At 48.4% G+C, this 15,508-nt stretch overlaps 1 protein-coding gene across 2 annotated transcripts in view; it reads left to right on the forward strand.

Moving 5' to 3' along the window:
- The window catches only part of Mgat3 (beta-1,4-mannosyl-glycoprotein 4-beta-N-acetylglucosaminyltransferase), a 45,148-nt gene that overhangs the window by 20,665 nt on the left and 8,975 nt on the right, over nt 1-15,508 (forward strand). The window lies entirely within an intron of this gene.

Raw genomic sequence — 15,508 nt, forward strand, 5'->3', positions numbered from 1 at the left:
TTGTTCCCAGTGGAAGCCACGAAAGCTGCTGAACAGCCACCAGCCTATGACTATGACTGATCTGTGTGGTCTCCAGCTCTGGTAGGATTGTTCTATCTCGCCACTGCCCTTGGGTTTTTGCAGGACAGAAGCTGATGCTGATGTGCTGGATAGGATTTGGGAAGGGGCAGAGTCCTGGCAGGGCAGCTCTCCCAAGTACTTGTCAGTCTCTCTGTGGGAGAATTCTGAGGCATCCCACAGGATGCTGAGGTCGGGCTGAGTGAGTAGGATTTGGAGGAAGGAGACAGTCAGGGTACAGATGGTTTTGGGGTAGCAAGCAGGGACGGGGCTTACCTGAGGGTAGGTATGGATTGAAAGTTGTCAGTGAGACTTTAACTCTGGAACTGAGGCAGCGAAGGGAGCTGGGTACCTCTGTGGGATCTGGGTGGCCTGGGCACCATCGCTCCAGAGCACTAGTTGGAGCAAAAACTGCTCACCCTTCCTGGACTTGATGTCTTTACCCACATAGGGGCACAGTGACAGCTGTCCATGGGAAACAGGATTTGCAAAGATCATCCGAGAGGGCCGGTGTCCTTGATGCCCTTGGCTACATACACCTTTTCCCTTAGAGCAGACCCTCCCTCTGGGTAAGCCAGGGAATCATTTCTGGAAGTTAGACCTGATAGCCACGGCTTTCCTCAGCCAGGATATTTGTGTTTATCCTGGGGCAGGACCCCAGCCCACAGCCCCTCAAATGAGTGCTCAGATTTGCCTATTAGCTATTGAAGGATGCCTGGCTACTCTGGGCTTTCATTAGATTCATTTTCTTGCATAACATGTGGCTTGGCCCTGGAGCCAGTCCCTACTTTGTCTCTGGTGTTTGAAGCATCAGAGCTTGGCCTTACAAAGGCTTAGGAACCTGGATGATATATGGGCTATGGAGTGAAACCGTATTGTTTTAACTTCGGCACAGTGGCTGCTCCACTCCAAACCCCACCCTACTACTTCTTGTGTTTCTCTCCTCTGATGCTCTATGATTCCTTTCTGTCAAATAGTTGCTATGCAACTTCCTGATCCAAGGTTAATCATTGCAAATGCAAACTCGGGGTTCGCAGTGTGGTTGAATATCCCTCAACATTTCCCTCCTTTTGTCTAAATAAAAAGGAAAGGTGTTAACTCTAACACAGTAAAACTATATGCAAGAGGAACAATGATCAGGTATCGCCTAAATAAAAATGAAAGGTTTTAGCTTTAGTGCAATAAAACTATATACAATAAGAACAATTTTTAAGTAAGGATTGCATTCACAGTGTCCAGTTCACTTGTATTTGGCAAATTTAGATGAACTACCCTGTTATCTTTATTGTAACTGAGGACCAGCTTCCAGTACTGCTGCAACTATATCTTTCCAGCCTTGTGGGATAATTCTGTTCCTAGTGGCCCATGAGTTTAACATCTGTTTCACAAAGGGTGAATGAACACCATATGAAACACCTGCTTCCTATCTCTTCCAATCTAACATCGCTACAGGATTCCAATTAACTTCTGCAGAGCCTTGGGGGTGCCTATCATCTGGTGATTGTTCTTGTATAGTAATGGGATAAATTAAGGTTGGTGTTCTAATAACTGTAGGCCACTCCTCTTTAGTTTCATAATGCAATGGTGCAATAGATTCTGCTCTAAATTCCTTTGTCTGAGTCTGAGTATTTTTTTTTTATTTTCATTAGTAGGTCTTTCTAAAGGTTGTATCTTATCTGTTAAATTATTTGGCTCAGTTATCAAACCACTTTTTAAAGGATAAAATATTAATTATCAAACTCATAATAAGTATAATCAACATTATGTCAACCCCAGCTTAGTCATTTATCCCCTCATTTAAATTTCCCATTTTCAAGCCATCCATAGTTACACTGTACAGGATCCTAGCACCCTGCATTGTCATGTTCCCCATTCTTAATGTAGGAAAGATTTTTCTTTTTAGTATTATTTAACTCTCTATTAAAGGACTTCCCAGGTATCTCACTAGATCTGCTGACTTCTCAGTAGTCTCTCTGGTGGGGTGGGGATGGGCAGTGAACTCAAGCCCCTCCCACAGTTTCCAAGCCCAAGCCTGCCTGCTTTCCAGAGTCCCAGCAAGTGGCAGCTCCCTGCTGTGAGTACTACAACTGTGACAGAGCTGACTCGTGTGACTCCATTGCCCATGGTCGTGCCCCATGTTGGGTGCCAAATGTTATTTTAACGTGGCTGCACCACTCCAAATCCCACCCTACTTTCTGTGTCTCCCCAACACCGTATCATTATATATAACTATGATCTCTGTGGAACCCAGCCCAATGCATACTCATCAAGGGAGTGGATAACGATGAGAATTGAAAGGGTAAACCCAATGTCAGGTTTTCCTCAAATTCCACCAACTTCAGGAGTCAACTGTGTTCTGTTACTACAGGCTCTGCCTGTTGTTACACATGGGATCACTAAGCTACACGTCAGGAGGATTCCCGTGTCTCCTTAGAGACCAGGGAAGCTGTTTACTTTCTTCTAAGCCCAGAGACTCTGACTTTCTCTACTTTAATCCCAAGATAGAAACAGGAATTAGTCATGGAAACTCCAGAGAGCCTGATTTCCATGAATCATGAAGAATCTCCAGGAATCCAAAGGACCTACAAGGGATGTGCTGCCAATTGGATGAGTGGAGACTAAGGCACCCTGCAGGGCACTGGCCTGGGACGAAGGCTTGGGCAGCATCCTTATTTATATTATTGTATGTGGAGTATGCATGTGTTATGTGCATGAGTATCTGTGCATATGGAGACCAGAGGTCAACATCTTCAATCATGCACCACCTTATCTTTTGAGTTATGGTCTCTCATTAAGTCTGGAGTTTCCTCGTTGGCTATGCTGGGTGTTGAGCTTGCTCTGAGAACTGCCTGACTCTATCAGTTCTGGGGTTACAGGCACATTTAGCTGTGTCCATCTTTTTACATAGGTGCTGGGAGATTAAACTCAAGTTCTCATGCCTATGCAGCAAATACTACCCATTGAGTCATCTCCTTACACACAGGGCAGCATTCCCACTCCAGGGCCTTTTGCAGCTGAGAGGAGAGACCAGAGATTCCTCAAGGTCTGGCCCCAGATCCTGAAAGCTCTCAGGTCACTCAAATGATCCTACAGGGTGATGGGTATCAGTCTCCAGGGTAAGCAGAGCCTATTTGGCCCAGTCATTTACCAAAACCTGCCAGAATGAGGCATGTTCAGTAGGACATCTGCGTCCCATTGTCTGGCAGGAGACCCACCAAAGTGAGCATTTACAGAGCAGACTCTGTAAATGCCGGGCTCCTTGGAGAATGCTTTGATACAATGGTTTCTTCAGGTCACTGCCAGGAGTGCTAAGAGGGTAACCTCTTTTCACCCAACAAGACAGGCTCAGAAAAGCAAAGAAAACTTGCCTGAGAGCACACAGCTAAGTCACAGCACCAAATTTCCAGACTTAACAGTAACTGTGAAAGCCAGTACTCACTGAGCGCCTGCTCTGTGCCTGGGCAGGCTTCCCAGCCCTTCCCATAGACCAATGAAAGGAGAAACTAAGGCACAGGAGGCAGAGGAACTCCTTGAGGCTGCAGGCAGTGTGTGGATCTTTGTGCCTTGTGCCTCAGGGACTGCTGGGCATGCAGATTTGTTGCAGGCCTCCCGGTTCTGCTCTCAGAAATGGGCAGAGTCCTAGGGGACCTTGTGCAAGCCTAGAATAGGGTGGAAGGTAAGGTGGACCCCAGCTCAAAGTCAAGATACGCTTTAGAGCAGATGGACCAAGCAGATAGAGGTGTCAGGGGTTCATTTCTTTTTCTTTTCCGTTTTGTTTTGTTTTGTTTGTTTGTTTTTGAGACAGGGTTTCTTTGTGTAGCTTTGGAGACTGTCCTGGGACTCACTCTATATAGCAGGCTGGTCTTGAACTCACAGGTATCCGCCTACCTCTGTCTCTTGAGTGGTGGGATTAAAGGCCTGTGCCACCACTGCCCATCTTGAGGGGGTGGGGAGTTCATTTCTGAAGGTGTTTCTGAGCTGGGTTTTGCAGATGGGATCTGAGGTAACCTGGGCTATCTCCAATTCCACTTCATGCACAACCCAGTACTGCCTATGGCTGTTGGCCTGTCCATTTCTCTGCCATGGTGGAATCTGGCCCCTTCTCCCAGTTGGAAGACCTGAAGACCTCATTGCTAGCCAAGAGCTGAGGACACCAGAAATCTAGCATCAAGGGGGAGACGGAGACAGAGCCATTGGGTGTCATACAGGGGAATGACTGTTAGGTCATGAACCAGCTGAACTATAGCAGAGGCTGTTAGCAGGAACCAGGACAAGGCTAGCCAAAGGCATCCCAGGTCCCAAATAGGACCCTGATCAGCTCAGGCTGGCTCGGGACCATGGAGAGCTCCACAGGCACCTCTGTCACCCCAGTGACACCTGTCAAGTGTTTGGCTGTGTCCTAGAGCATGAATCTGATCACAACCTCCAGAGGGTACTAGCCAGACTCAAGCTGAAGCTGACTCTGAGGTCACGGCTGGGTCATTGTGATGGCTAATTTTGTGTGTTACCCTGACAGGATTAAGACACTCCTGCCCCTGCATGACTTTTGAGGGCCTAGAGGCTGTCTCTGGAGGAGACGGGTGAGGGGGAAAGGTCCATTCATCAGTATGGCGTGCACTGTCCAATGGGAGAGGGGCCTGGAGCAAGCAAAAGTGCAGAGAGTGAATTCCTCTCCCCCTGGCTTGGGGCACTACTGCCCTTGGACATCAAGACTCTAGCTTGTCTGTCTTTGGGACTCCAGCAGCTGGACTCTCCAGTTTTCAGCCTTGGACTGGGAATCACACCAGGTTTACCTGGTGCTAAGGTCCTGAGGCTTGGAATGGACCATAGAGCTGCCCACAAGGGTCTCTATCTGGCAGAGGCCCATCATCACACCGATGAACCTCCAAAATCACGTGAGCCAATTCTCCCAATAAATTCCCCTGTCTCTCTTGTTGATCCATCTGTCTGAAGAACCCCGGCTCTCAGACTTGGGGCTGTGGCTTCTCAGATTCCTCATACTGTCACCTGCCAAGGAAAAGGATGTAGGAGGGAAGGAGAGGAAGACGATGGAGAGAAAGACTTCCCACTGTCCTACTGCCACTTTGGCTTAGCCTCAGCCTCCTGTGCCCAGGATACACTCATCGCCACCCTTTTACCTGCTCTTCCAGAAGGCCTAGTCCCAGGGGCAGGATGCAGTGGTAGGGTGGCTGTCTTGGAACATCGTCCCATTCCCCAGCTCACGCACCTGTCTTTGCAGGCTCAGACTTTGCCTAGCCACCAGGGCAGAGCCCCCAACTCTGTTTCTTGTTACTTTGAGATAGGCCAGCACCTTCCAGGCCTGGAGTCCTTGTTCTGCCATCCCCTGAAAGAAAGGGCTGTGGACAAATCACAGGTTAAGAAGAGCTAGGCTGATGGATGCAGCCCTTGCGCCACACTCGGCCCCTTTTGTGTGGATTTCTGTTCAGTGAGACAGAGAAGCTACAGAGAAGCAGGTGAGCATGCTCAAGGCTGTGCATTTTCTTAAACGGCAGAGCTGGGGTTTGGAGGGGCCGTTGCACCTGTGTGAGTGACAGTGAACACCTTGAAAATGTTCCTGGAAGCCCCTGGAAAATTGTTGGTGAATTTTCCTGGCTTGAGCAGGACTTAACAGTAGCCTCTGAGGTGTGGGATCAGGCTTGGAAAAGAAGGGCCCAAAGGGCTTTGTTCTCGGAGAGCTACCTGCCTGGGCCTCGGGGCTCAGCTCTCTGGAGGTCCAGTCCTTCAGCAGTAGAAATTGGTTCTCAGGCAGTTCTGGGGATCCTGGATTTCCAAAGGGGTTCAAGCCAGGTGCATCCTGGGAAGCAAGGTAGTGTCCTCCAGCTCCTCCTGGAACCTGTCTGGTAGTGTGACAGTGCCCTGCTTTCCCCTTCTCTGGAACTCTTCTCTGAGGAAAATGACAGCAAGGAGCTTTCAGATACACTTCTGGGAGCCCCAGCCCCGGTCACTTCTCAACCTCCTGCAGACGGTCATGCAGAGTGACTGGTACCCAAAGCTAGTCCATTTCCTGTAGTGATATTTGCTTTGTACTATACTAAATAGAGCTTGTCTGAGTATCAGAGTGTGGAGCCAGCCACTCGTTAGCCACAGAGACCAGGCAGTGGTGGCACACACCTTTAATCCCAGCATTTGGGAAGCAGAGGCAGGTGGAGCTCTGTGAGTTCAAGGACTCCTTGGGCTACATTGGTTGATCCAGTCTCAAAGAGAAACAGAGCCAGACGGTGGTGGCTCCTACCTTTAATCCCAGTACTTGGGAGTCACATGCCTTTAATCCCAGCACTAGGGAAGGGGAAACAGGAAGGGATGTGGCTGGGCAGAGAGAGGAATATAAAGTGGGAAGAGACAGGATACCCCATTCAGTCTGAGGATTTTGTAGAGGTAAGAACTAGTGCCTGGCTACTCTGCTTCTCTGCTTTTTCAGCTTTCACCCCCTAATACCTGACTCTGGGTTTTTATTATTAAGACCAATTAGAAATCGTGCTACAGTTTCCCATCCAGTTAATCAGCGTATCTCCCAGAGTTGACAGTTCCTTGCCACCTGTCAGAGCCTGCAGAAGTTAGCTCGATTCGGGAAATAACCAGACTAGGTAAAAGATAAACGATTATATTTTTATGTATTATTTAATTATTATAAGGGGGGAAACTCACGAAACAGGACCGAGAAGTCCAAGCTCAGCAGTGCTGCAAGGGACCACTGAGAGAGAGCTCTCCAGGTCCCAGAGAGCTGCACCACCTCTTAAAGATAATTGGTTAGCAAAGCTTCCCCATCAGGAGCCACCCATCTGTCCACAGCCTTCCTTAAACCACCTTAGAAGCCAATTTATCGGGCAGGGGCGGGGACAGCATAGCATATGAAGGGAGAGGACAGCTTGTAGGCGTTGATTCTCTCCTGCCATGTGGATCCCAGTGATGGAACTCAGGTCATCGGGCTTGGTGGCAAGCTCCTTCTTCACCTTCTGAGCCGTCTTCCCAGCCTGGTTTACACTCTGACCATGGCCTTGAATCCTGCACATTCTGGCTAGGTCCTGCTTTCATTTCCCTTCAGTTCAGTTCCATGGCCCCAGGGAGGCATCTGGGTGCTTTAGTCCAAGCCTAAGCCACAGAACCACAAAGCTAGCGGTGTGGTGCTCAATCTGAAGCCAAAAGATGGGGGATTGAGGAAACTGTTGACCTAAACCCTGTAGTCCAAGGTCATCAAGAGGAGAAGGGAGGAACTTGCTCTGGCTCTGCCATTTTGTTCCCTCCAGATTCCCTTCCCATGGGATAGTGTCCTCCCTCATAAAGGAAGGTGCCCCCTTTCCCCCCACCTTCCCACTCGCTTCCCATCACCTCCAAAAATAGATACACAGAGGTAACACATGGCCAGTTCTTCACGTATTCCTTAATCCAGTGTTTCAGTTATTAAACACTGTCTGGCCACCCCATGAATCTGTGTCTGTACCCATCTGTCCTTTACTTCGGCTCTGTTACTTCCCAGGTCAGAAGGCTTTACCCTGCAGTATTGTGTGACTCGCCCCACACTGACAGCAAGCTCCCCTTGGGCAGGGTTTGTCTCTGAGGGTCCTCAGTGCTTGGCCAGGTGTCAGGCTAAGGTGACCTTAGCTGGCTGTCCACAGTGTGTTCTCTGGGTGGACTGTGTCATCCTACTTGGGTTCAACTTGGCATATGGCAAGGGTTCAAGACGGCTTTCCTACTGGCTGCAATGTCATTGTTGGCCCTTCAGAATTGAGTAGGCTGTTGACCAGTTGTATTTGACAACATACAGGTTAGTTTGTCCCTCTGGCTACAGTTTCCTCATCTCTACAGCAGGGTAGACATGGAAACCTGCTTTGTGTTGAAGAGATTGTATGAGGTTGTACACGTAGCATGCTCAGGAGAGTAGCTGGCGTGAGGCGTCACGCCTCAGTGAAGGCTGGTAACAGAGGCAGAAACACTGAAGAGGCCAAGTGTATTCCTAAGTGCTGACTGTACCTGGTCCGCCTGTACTGTTGAGAGAGACGGGTTGACCTGGGAATCTGCAGCCGTGTTCTAGCCGTGGCTCAGTCACTGTCGTGGTGCCCGGGGGAACTCTTGTCGACCTTCCCACTCTGTTTCCCCATCTGTAAAAGCTGTGGTCATGGTGACCCCTTGAAGGCTGAGAGACTTAAGTGAGGCCCGGAGGACAAATGATTGTTTATGCCATTTCACATATATTCTGCTTTAGTCCAAAAAGTGTATTTGAGGCAGTCACCTAAGTAAAGATTTAAAAAAGAAAAAGAGTTGGGCCATGAAACTCATGAAGCCGTGAATGTAGAAGTTCAAGGAAAGATGGTCTCGAATGTGTCCTGGGTGGACTGTCACCCCACTTGGGTTCAACTTGGTGAATGGAAGGGGCTCAATGCTTAGTCCCATAATTCCCAGCAGCAAACTTGACTTTTTTTTTAATTTCTTTGGCTTTTTCACCCATTTGTCAATATCTCTCTCCCCCTTCCCTGAGGGGCTTTCCTTTTCCTCTAACAGAACTTGTTCTCCTGCTGTTTCCCTTTACCCTTCTCCCACCTTCTGCTGCATTTCCCTCCCCTTTCCTAAAGAGCCCCTTCTTTCCATCTCAGGCTTTTTAACTCACTCTGTAGCTCAGGATGGGCTCAAACTTCAGATCCTCCTGCCTTAGCCTCCCCAGTGCTGGGATGACAGGTATGGGCCATCCTACACTGAGATGAGACTCAAGTACCTGACCGCTCTGTATAAAACATCAAAATGGCCAGGTCATGGTGCAGCGATGGCACGCACCTTTGATCCCAGAAGAGGCAGGCAGATCTCTGAGTTCAAGGCCAGCCTGGTCTGTAGAGTGAGTTCCAGGACACTCAGGGCTACACAGAGAAACTCTGTCTCAAAAACAACAAACAAACAAAACGCTACCACCACCCAAGTTTTCAAATGATTTATTTTGGGGAAAGAAAGAAAAAAAGAAAGAAAGAAAGAAAGAAAGAAAGAGAAGAAAAAGAAGAAAGAGAAAGAAAGGGATTCAGCCTGGCTTTTGGCAGGAAAAAACCAATGGGCTCCAGCTGGCGTCCAGAGAAGAGTCCCTAAGGGTGTGGCTTAGTGGGTAGAGTACCTGAAATTACCTGGTACGACCTGGCACAAGTGAGAAGGAAGCACGAAACACGCAACAAACCCGCTTAGGAGTTTATTAACGTGTACTGGCCTGGTGAGGTCGCTGTGCAGAGAGAGCGAGCAAGCTTGACCTTTATCAAATGGACTCATGAGGTCAGACTGACCCAGCTGCTCCGGGGCTCCCAGGTCAGCTCAGACTGGCTGCTGGGGTCTGGTTTCACCATTTCTAGCCCCACAAGGGGCAAGAGTGGCCAAGCCACCCTGAAAAGCCCCATCCTGGCCCCCAAGAAACCCTATATGAAGTCTCCTGCTTAGTCCTTTGCTGCTGCTTTGCCCGACAGAGGCGGTCACCCTCTTATGTCTTTCCTAATAAATCTCCTCTGGAAGGTTTGTTGTACAGTGTGACTTTGTGGTATTCCTCTGCTTCTTACTGGCGTGATATCTTTCCCCCTGGAGCTGTAACACAATGATTCCAGGACACGGATAGGCTCTCTTGGTGCCTGTATCCCCCTTGGGGTCAGAGCCACATTGGGACTCTATCCCTCATCTCAGGTTCACCTCCAACAGACTCACCTTCCAGCTCACTGATGGCTCAGCACCCCACCCACCAGCAGCAATTAGTTAAGTTTCCCCTTGGGTCGGTGTAAACACTTCCTTCAGTCCAAGGAAGTGACCATTGAGCACCTGGCACCCCTCTGGTACTCTTGAAGGTAGAGGTATCCCCAGCCACTGTCTTTTTTCAAAAATTATTATTTTTTTATTATGTATACAATGTTCTGCCTGCATGTGTGCCTGCCCTCCAGAAGAGGGCACCAGATGTCATAGATGGTTGTGAGCCACTATGTAGTTGCTGTGAATTGAATTTAGGATCTCTGGAAGACCTCTTAACCTCTGAGCCATCTCTTCAGCCCCTCAGCCATGTCTTTAAGGCTACAGCTGGCCTTCTTCCCCTGACCCCATATCCCCACTCTTGAAGTTGCAATCCTGCAGTTTCCTTAGGCTCAACTAGACCCACTGTGCCCCTTCCTGCCCTCTTTTCCCACCTGCCCTTTGGAGCTGCCCATAATCCCACAGCTCCTCTAAGTCCTTGTGGACTTTGTGACTCTGCTTACCAAGCCTTTCCGGTGGATGAGACCCCCCTCCCAGAGCTCCGTTTTCATCCTCGCCTTCTGGCCCCCTCACCTGGCTTCCACAAAAGCCCTGGTACCTGCTGAGTCTCTTCTCAGGTTTAACCAGCCTAAGCCCCGACTCCTCCTGAGTGCAGTGATTAGATGCTGAACCATTTGTGTCTCCCGCTGGTCCTCCCTTAGTCCTGGGGACACCATGGCTACAGGCTGTAGTGCATTTTTCCTTCCCTCCTCTCATCCAGGGGAATGGTGTCTTCCATGTCCTCTCATTCCTCCTCCTTGGGATGCCTTTTAGAAAACCTCCAGGCTCTCCACCTGGCACCTAACCCAAAGGGCCTCAAATTTATTAACTTTTGCAATAAAATTTGGCCTCAATATCCTTTAGATAACCAGTCCAAATGGCTGCCTAACAGCACCCTAGACCCCAGTATTATCCAGGACCTTTACAAATACTGCAAGCAATTGGGGAAATTGTAAGATACCCCATTCCCTATGTTCAAACTTTCCCTTTTCTACCCTACAAGCCCTGTTTGTTTTTGTCTGCTTTCTACTCCCACCCCAGCACACACACACACACACACACACACACACACACACACACTCACTATGTAAAGTTCTGGTCTTTTAAGTCACTGTTGATGGATCTGTAAGTTTTTTTGCAAGGTGGGAGCTGGAAGCCAGTCCTAGTAGGAGGGGGAAGAATTGGGGGAGTAGGCCAGCTGTGTAGTGTGCACACCCAGCACACACTCCCCAACGGCTGGTGCATCTCCCAGCTCCCTCCTGCAGCGTCCTCTGTCTATAGCAAGGGCTCAGAAACTTCCTATCTCTAAGCCTTCTTTGTTCTCAGCTTACTGAATTCAGTTCTACAGGGACTCAGATGTCTTTTAGGTATGAGTAACATTGGACTGTTTCGTGTTGTCCCACTTCATTAAAAGTTGTCTTTGGAGTTGGGGGTGTGGCTCCCCCTCCTCTGTACCGAAGCATGCTTGTTTAAAGGTTTCCTCGAAAACATCTATCCCTTCTCAGACAAGACACCTCACTATGTGACAGAGAAAGGAGAGCAAACAAAATAAAGGGACCGAGTGTTCCCAGTGGGGACCATGGCTGCTCATCTCATACTCTTCTGGTTTGGGTTTAACTCTCTAAAACTTTTCCTAAGTTATATCTTATTTCAAGATTTGTAAGGTTATTGCGTAATTTTCTATACCTCAAGATTTGTAGGCTATTGAATATAATTTTTAAAAAATCTGTAAAATTGGTATCGAAGAGTTAATTTAGGAGTTGTAACATCAGGGTTAATATTAAAAATCTTTTTTGTATGTTTTTTTTTCTTTTTTCTTTTTTTTTTTTTTTTTGGTTTTTTTCGAGATAGGGTTTCTCTGTGGCTTTGGAGCCTGTCCTGGAACTAGCTCTGTAGACCAGGCTGGTCTCGAACTCACAGAGATCCGCCTGCCTCTGCCTCCCAGCTCTGGGATTAAAGGCGTGTGCCACCACCACCCGGTTACACAGGTCATCTTAAAGGAAATGTGATTTACTGCCTTCTTAGCTGCTGTCTGTCCTCTCATCAGATGATTCCTCCAGGATTTTTTTTTTTTAATCACACTATCAAGCCTTCCCCTTATTGGCCTCAGCTCATAGTCCCTTCTCTCCCTCTCCAGCCTCTTTGGTCTCCCTTTCTCCCTCCCCAGTGACAGGCCACCCAAATCAACCCTCCTTGGTGCCTACTTTCAACCTACTGCCAGTCCCTAGTCTCCCTGCTACTCACCCCTGTTCCGCTATGGGACTCCCTTTATCTACCGCTACCAACCTAAACTGGCCACAATTCTCCCTTTGTGGGAGGTTGCCAGGGTGGATGGAGTGGTCAGGGTATATGTCCCCTACTCCTCAAGTGAATTCTTAAATAGAAAAGAGATTGGAGCTGGGAGATAGTGGTGCACACCTTTAATCCCAGCACCCAGAAGGCAGAGCAGAGGTGGTTGGATCCCTGAGTTCAAGGCCAGCCAGGGATACACAGAAAAACCCTTTCTTAAAAAAAGCAAAGAAAGGGGAGCTGGAGAGATGGCTTAACGGTTAAGAGCACTGGCTGCTCTTCCAGAGGATAAGAGTTCGATTCCCAGCACCCACATGGTGGCTCACAACCATCTGAAATGAGATATGGCGCCCTCTTTTGGCCTGCAGGTGTAGTGCAGTGCACTCATACATAAAATCTTTTTAAAAAGCAAAGAAAAAAAAAGGGGGGGGATTTGTTTTAGCTATCCTAGGTTTTTTGCTTTTCCATATAAAGTTGAGTACTGTTCTTTCGAGGTCTAAAGAATTTTGCTGGGATTTTGCTGGGCATTGCATTGAATCTGTAGATTGCTTTTGGTAAAATTGCTATTTTTACTATGTTAATTCTGCCTACCCAAGGGCATGGGAGATCTTTCCACTTTCTGGTGTCTTCTTCAATTTCTTTCTTCAAAGATTAACGTTCTTGTCATACAAGTCTTCCACTTGTTTGGTTAGAGTTACTCTGAGATATTTTATGCTATTTGTGGCTATTGTGAAGGGTGTTGTTTCTCTGATTTCCTCCCCAGCCCTTTTATCATCTGTGTACAGGAGGGCTACTGAGTTAATCTTGTATCCTGCTACATTACTGAAAGTGTTTATGAGTTGTAGAAGTTCCTTAGTAGAATTTTTGGGATCGCCTAAGTAAACTATCATATTATCAGCAAACAGTGAGAGTTTGACTTCTTTTCTGATTTGTATCCCCTTGATCTCTTTTTGGTGTCTTATTGCTCTATACAGTGAGAGTTTGACTTTTCTGATTTGTATCCCCTTGATCTCTTTTTGGTGTCTTATTGCTCTATCTAGGACCTCAAGAACTATATTGAATAGATATTGAGAGAGTGGACAACCTTGTTCCTGATTTCAGTGGAATCGTGGGGAGTTTCTCTCCATTTAGTTTGATGTGTCTGAACCCTCGCCAACCATTCTGGCCACATCCACCAGTGCCATCAATGGGATTATTGGGCCACTGACTGTCCTCGTGTCCCTCCCAGCATGGGGATGGCAGGCCCCGACTGCCCTCTATCCGACCTCCTAGGTCTGGTCATGGACATCTGAGGGGGCCCAGGCTCTCTTGGTCTGACCACTGCCCTCTCTGACAGGGAGCTTGAGATGTGAGTAAGGAGGCCACACCTCCCAGACTTCTATAATAGCTGTAACAGCCATTTCCAGCCCCTCGAGGCAGGGGTGTGGCCAGGCCCCTTCACTACAGGAAAAAAGAGCTCAAGATTAGGCTACAAAACCCCACCGACCCCCATGATCAGGCCACCAATTCTCTCCAATCCCAGGCTACCCTGGAAAGCCCCCACACACACCAAGAAACCCTACCTAACTAAAATCTCTCTCCTGCTCAGTTCTCTGCTACTTCTTCACCGTGTGGAGGCAGCCACCCTCTTGTGTCTCTCCCAAGAAATCTCTTCGGTGAGGTTTGTTGTGTGGTGTGACTTTGTGGTATTCCCAGGCTCCGGACTGCCAGGGTACCTCTCCCCTCAGAGCAGTAAAAATTCCAGTAGGGAACCCTTGCCCCTCAGAGCTGTAACACCCCAGGTTGGAACCCGTTAGAGAAGAACTGACTTCTGGAGGGATCAGGGCAGTCTGCCTCAGAGGCATTCTTGTCTTCCTGCGTTCCTTTGGCTTGCTTCCTTCTGCTCGACCTGCTAGCATTGTGTAACTTCCGGTCTTGTTTCTCCAGCCTGGGACTGGAATGTACTATGCAGAAATGGGCTTCCCCCACTTTGGGATGTCGACCCTTTCCCTCACACCAGTGGGGATGACCCCATCTCTGCTCAGGCATAGCTGGTGTTTAGCTGAGGTCAGGCCCCCACCTGACTGTCTTTCCTGCCTACAGTCAGCTGTGCAGACACCACTTAGACACCAGAGGATGCAGGCATTTGAACTGGAGACAGAAGCATACCTTGTGTCTCTAGTTCAGACCTTGCCCCGCCTCTCAGGACTAGCAGCGGGACTATTCCTTGCTTGCCTGCTAAGGGACCCTCCTAGAGAGATGCCTCTGAGGCCAGTTCCCACACTCCCTCCAGCCAGGAAACCCTGAACAGGCCCCTGGTTGGAAGAGATGGCTCTTGGACTCCAGATTGAGTATGCTAAGTCCCCTATGACCACAGAGCTAAGAGAAGATCCTGCTGGATGTTTCCAGTCTGGAACATTAGAACATCTGAAAGCTCACTGCACACCCACTGTGCACCGGAAACTCCATGTGTAGATCCCAGGTACAAAGACAGGTTGAGAATGCCGAGGAAGCTTGCTAAAGACCAAGAGCGTCTTTCTCTTCCACGCTGCTGCCTTCGGGCAGTGTGAGGACAATAGAGCGGGGGCAGGTGACCAGGGAAAAGCACCCAAACCATGAGAATGAGCAACAGAAAGGGATGTTTTGCTTTTCCTGAGTTACTGGAATTTGATCACAGGCCTTTTATGCTCAAGTCCTCTGCCCTGACAGGAACATTTTTAAAGAAAGGCCCAAAGGCCAGTTTTTTGTCCCAGTCTCCCCCTGCACAAGCTTGTCCACAGTCTGACGCTCTGGAAGAAATATATTCTCTGCTAAGGCTGTGGAAAGCATGCATGCTTAACATGCTGGAGGCCCCGGGTTGCACCAAAAACAACAAACTAACAACAAAAAATCCAAATAAAATGTGGAGTTCAGTTAATAGTGGCATGTTGGTGTCTGTTTCCTCTTTGCATCAAATCTGTCATCACAAACTGTAGGGCAATAGCAGAGAGTGGCTGGGTGGTGGTGGAGCACACCTTTAATCTCAGCGTTCAGGAGGCAGAGGCAGGCAGATCTCTGAGTTCGAGGCCAGCCTGGTTTACAAGAGCTAGTCCCAGGACAGCCAGGGTGGTTACAAAGAGAAACCCTGCCTTGAAAAACCAAATAGTAGAGCGAGTGGGGAGGCATGCAAGGGCCTGTCTGTCCTGTGTTTGAAACTTATCTGGTAAAATACAGATATTCCTAAGTTGAAGGTTTATTTAAGTTGTGGGGAAGGGAGATAGACAAACATCTCTAGCCTTGGCCAGAAGCTAATTGAGACATTAAATGATGCCAATGAATAGCAAGTGGTTAGGTTCCATATCATTTGTGAGTACAGTGGTTCATTTGGCAAAACAAAGGAAGCGAAAAGGCTAAGTGTGTTTCATGGAATTTAAAAGGAAATGGG

This window comes from Microtus oregoni, unplaced genomic scaffold (genome assembly GCF_018167655.1).
Source record: "Microtus oregoni isolate MIOR12 unplaced genomic scaffold, Mior012 000022F_ref0000154, whole genome shotgun sequence".
Classification (NCBI taxonomy): domain Eukaryota; kingdom Metazoa; phylum Chordata; class Mammalia; order Rodentia; family Cricetidae; genus Microtus; species Microtus oregoni.